This window comes from Callospermophilus lateralis, chromosome X (genome assembly GCF_048772815.1).
Source record: "Callospermophilus lateralis isolate mCalLat2 chromosome X, mCalLat2.hap1, whole genome shotgun sequence".
Lineage (NCBI taxonomy): Eukaryota > Metazoa > Chordata > Mammalia > Rodentia > Sciuridae > Callospermophilus > Callospermophilus lateralis.
The window spans coordinates 96,839,334-96,844,425 of record NC_135325.1 but is presented as its reverse complement, the minus strand read 5'-3'; the positions used below and the strand labels follow the sequence as shown (position 1 = coordinate 96,844,425).

At 42.3% G+C, this 5,092-nt stretch overlaps 1 pseudogene; it reads right to left on the bottom strand.

Annotated features, from left to right (window-relative positions):
• Window positions 1-3,567: 3,567 nt before the first annotated feature.
• Window positions 3,568-4,814, bottom strand: LOC143638651 (heterogeneous nuclear ribonucleoprotein A1-like; annotated as a pseudogene).
• Window positions 4,815-5,092: the final 278 nt, after the last annotated feature.

Genomic DNA, 5,092 nt, shown 5'->3' with positions numbered 1-5,092 from the left:
CATATATGATTTGATATTTACCACATCAAGAAAAAAATTTGCTCCTATTCTATAAAGATTTTTATCATAAATTATAAAGTTTTCCAAATGCCATCAACATCTTTTGAGAATGTGAACATTGGCATTATCAAGGCTATGGACTTTCATCTGTCACAGAGGTATCTTGGCACATTTTTAATCTTTTGAATATTTTTTCCTGAAGTCTTGGATTCTCTTTCTTTCTGTACTACTGCTTAAGTCTCTTCACTTCTGAGGAATCACTTCTTTTCAACACACTTATAAATCCTTGCAGGTAATTTTTTATATTGGAGTTCTGCATGATAGCAGATGTCTCTCTCCAAATGGAGCTATTTACTTTTTCTGTAAATAATAGTTTCCAGTGTGGGGGTGATTGATGTGCCACATTTTATTTAGCTGTTACCCCAGGGCTATGATATTAGCCACTGGATACCTCCCATTTGCCCTTCCAGATCCACTCACTCCCCTTTCCCATCTCTCCCTGATCACTGTCCTGGAAAGCTGATCACACAAATAGGCTCTCTATTGCCCTCTGGTGTCCAGAAGTTTCCACACAAGACCAAGCTGAGGGAAGGAGGATGAGGTGGAAGTTATATATCCCCTGATGGCTCTCCCCCTATAGGGTCACCTGTGGCTGACTTCCTGGACAAGGTTCCAGCTTCACTTGGGGCCAGTGTCTCACACAACCTCTTGGTTTGGTAAAAGCAATCATTTTTTCCCATCAACCCCCACTGGATCCCACTGTTACTGGCGCTGGAGAAACAAAATGTTCCCTTGTTTCCCTGTACTCTAGTTACATCTTTGTATATATCCCCCTTACCAATTATTCTAATTTTAATATGCCAACAGTTTCCTATAGAGATGCTGAGACATAAACAGAGAGACTCTTGTTACCATGTAGAAATGAGGAGACCAAGCCTGTCTGGCTCCATAGCCAGTGCTATTAACTATACTACTCTTCTCTCTCCAGGATTCAGAAAGGGTGTGGGGCCTTGTCCTCACATTTTCATCTGGCATCCAGAATGCACCCATTCTCCTGTGAACCTCCTTCATGAGGGGCAACTCCTTGTTGCCTTTCTTAACATCATTGTTGGTCATAGGGGGTGGTGGATACTGTACAAGGCAAACTGGTTCCCATGGCCATCAACCAAAAATAATTTGAACAGCCTTTAGATATTCCTATCATAATATTGGCCTGTGTTCATTTAGACCTTGATATTAGCACATTAAGCTCATTATGCCTCTGTCCCAATTCCCTCTTACTATAGCTGGAGGGTAGACAAAATCATTTGCTGAAGGAAATAAAATCTTTCCAGGCTGCCTATTCCAAAACTGGCAGAGGCTAAAAGATGGGTGTGAAGGGGATCTGAAAGCCCTCAACACTGGAGAACTGGCTTACCTTGGTCCTTGGGCCATGCCCATTTGACCAAAGGAATTTGCCATCAATTCTGTGGCTAAAGACAACCACATGAAAGGTTTTGTAATTTTTTCAGTTCAATAGGCTTTGGTGAGTTAGAGCATCTTGATCCTTGAGAGAATTGGTCATTTGGTGACTTAGCTTTCAGTAAATTGTCTCTTAAGGGATTGATTAGAAACCAAATCTGTGATCTCCAACACCAAGCAAATGAGCTAGGGGCTTTAAACATGGAAGGATCACCTTAAGATCTTCCCCAGGAAGCCATATGCCCCAACAGAAGTTGGGGAGCAGGGCTCAGAAAGAAGCTCAGGTTTTATCCTCACACACCTGTATATCATTCTTGACCATCCCTCCAACTGGCTTCTTCTAGTTCTTTTTTTCCCCCTTCCCTTTCTAATAAGAGGCTAGGTGAGCAGGACGGGTGGGAAGAAATGGGGGCATGGTCAAGTTTGAGGTCTGGGTGATAAGTAAGGAAAAATCATTGCAGATCCTTTTCATGGAATCTCCCACCCCTTAAGAATCCCCATACCTGAGTGAACAGATCTTTGTTTGAAGCAGTAGCAGCAGTAGCAGGGGAAAGCCTCAGAAGGAATTTCTCAGCAGTTTTTCCCCCAAGATTCAGAGCCGGAATGTTTACAAATGCTGCCAAGGCAACATCAGTTTCAACCAATGAGAAGAAAACCCACATGGTTCTGGCTGCTTCTGTTAATAAAAAAGGAAAATAAAGAGTGAGGGAAGGAAGGGGGAGGAAGACCAGTCACAGCCACCATCTGACCTTGATATAACAGGACTAAGTCATAGGAGCCATACCCACTTCTTCCCAGCAGAAGATGAGCTTGCAGGGCTGTGCCAGGAGGACTATTAATGTTGCATTTCTCAGCTGGTTTGCATTGGGTATCCTGATGATGTGCCAGTCACAGTATTAAACCTTTAATGATAAATTATCTATACCTTATAACAGCATCATGAGATAGGTATCTGTACTTTCATTTTATAGATGAACAAAACAAGGCTCAAAGAGTGTTAAATAAATTGCCCAAACTCAAACCCAGAGCTGTCTGCATCATTAACCAGGGTTATTTACTTTTTCATTTCCAAATTCTAAGGTTAGAACCTCCCCTGTGCCATTGACTATTTTTAAAGACTTTTTTTGGACTAGGGATGTGGCTCAATGGTAGAATGCTTGCCTGGCCTGTGTGAGGCCCTGGGTTCCATCCCCAGCACTGGAAAAAAAGTCTTTTGCGAATCAAGCACGAGAGAGTATACTATAATGGTTATCAGCACAGGCTCAGGAACAATTTTCTTAACACTTATCTTTCTCAGTTTACTTGTCTATAAAGTGGGGATGATGATAATACCTAAAGAATCGGATTTTGGAGTGGATTTTTGTTGTCATTGTTGTTTGTTTTTATTTTTGTTGTTTTCTTTTGGTTTTGGTAATAGGAATTGAACTCAGGGGCACTTAACACTGAGCTACATCCCCAGCCCTTTTCATTTTTTATTTTAAGACAAGAGTTTCGCTAAGTTTCTGAGGCTGGCTTTGAACTCCTGTCTCAGCTTCCCCAGCTTCTGGGATTATAGGTGTGTGCTACAATGCCCAGCTGGAATGGTTTTTTTTAAAGAGATACATTTATTCAGTGACAGGATCACAATATTATATTTAGCAATCAACAGTATGGGTGCCAAAATTGTCTTTATTAAAAGCTTTTGTGCTGGGTGTGGTGGCACACATTTGTAATCCCAGTGGCTCAGGAGGCTGAGGCAGGAGGATTTCAAGTTCAAAGCCAGCCCTAGCAAAAACGAGGCACTAAGCAACTCAGTGAGACCCTGTATTCAGTGAGTGCTGCCCCCCCACCCCCACCAAAAAAAAAAAAAAAAACGTCATTGGAATGCTTTACACTTTCCACAGAACTAAAACTAAAGTAACCTGTTATACAATTAGTCACAAATACAGTCCTCAAGGTTTTTTTTCCCCCATACACATGAATGTTGTCTAGAATATGGCTTCTTTGTAAGCAGCTAAGCCCTGCCACCACTGTATCTCGTTGAATTGACCAATCTGCTGTAACCTGTAGTTTCCCTGTCACCACCCTGGCTCTCCTCTTCTGCTAAGCTTTGTTTCCTGGCAGTAATTAAAACCTTCTGTCACTGCCATAGATACTGCTGCTGCTGCTGCTGGAACCGCCCTAGCTGCCTTTATTTTGTGGTTTGGCAATGTATAGGCTTCCACCATTATAGGGGCCAGAGCTTTTGCCTTCAAAGTTTCCTCCTTTCATGGATCCCAAATTTGAAGATTGATTGTTGTAATTGCCAAGATCCTTGTAGCTTCTACCATCTCCAAAACTGTTTCTAGCCAGGCACAGTGGCAATCCCAGAGGCTTGGGAGGCTGAAGCAGGAGGATCGCAAGTTCAAAGCCAGCCTCAGCAACATAGCAAGAACCTATCTCAAAATAAAAAATAAAAAGGACTGAGGATGTGGCTCAGTAGTTAAACACCCCTGGGTTTAATCCCCACTACCAAAAATAAATAAATAAATAAATAGACAAACAAAACTGTTTCTATCATTACCAAATCCATTGTAGCCATCCATGTTTCCACCATATCCACCACCCCCACAGCTGCCATCAAAGCCTCCATACTCACTTGAAGTTTCCTCCATGACCAAAATTGTCATTGTCACCAAAGCCACCTGCATGACTACCACCAAAGTTTCCAGAACCACTTTGACTTCTATGGCTGAATGAAGCATTAACCATCTCTTGCTTCTACCGCGCTTTCTTTACTTCACAGTTGTGGCCATTCATAGTATGGTATCTGTGAATGACAATCTTATCCACAGTCATAGTTGTCCAAGGCTACAAAAGCAAAGCTCTGAGCTGGGAGACCCTGTCCCTGAATAAAATACAAAATAGGGCTGAGGATGTGGCTCAGTGGTTGAATGCTCTTGAGTTCAATCCCTGGTACCCACCCCCCCCAAAAAAAAAGCAAAGCCCCTCTTCTTTCTGCTGACTCAGTCATGAGCAGTCACTTCCATTTTTCCATAGATGATGTTCTTCTGTCTTCTTTACTGCCACAAAGTTCTTTTTCACAGTTAAGTGGGCCCCTATTCTTTGAGAATCTTTTCTTTAGACAGCTCTCTTTGGTTCCACAACTCTTCCATCCACCTTGTGTGGCCTAGCACACATGGCTACATCCCCTTCCTCTGCAGTGGCTTAAGTGATAAGCCCCTGGAGTATTTTGTGTTTGGGTCTCTTGTTACCACATAGTCCATGAGTGTTCCCCATGGCTCAAAATGGCTTCTTAGATTCTCATTAATTATTTCAAAGCTCAGCCCTCTGATGATGAGCCTATGCAGCTGTTTGGGCTCTTCAGGAGACATGACAGCACTGGGAAGAGAGACTTTAATGATGCTTTGTCCATAGGCAGAAAAATCTTTCTTTTTTTCTTCATGGTCCTGGGGATAGAACGCAGGGTCTCATACATGCTAGGCAAGTGCTCTACCACTGAACTACATTCCCAGCCAGGTTTTCTTTTTTTAATATTTATTTTTTAGTTATAGGTGGACACAATATCTTTATTTTATATTTTTGTGGTGCTGAGTATCGAACTCAGTACCTCACACATGTCAGGTGAGCACTCTACCTCTGAGCCACAACC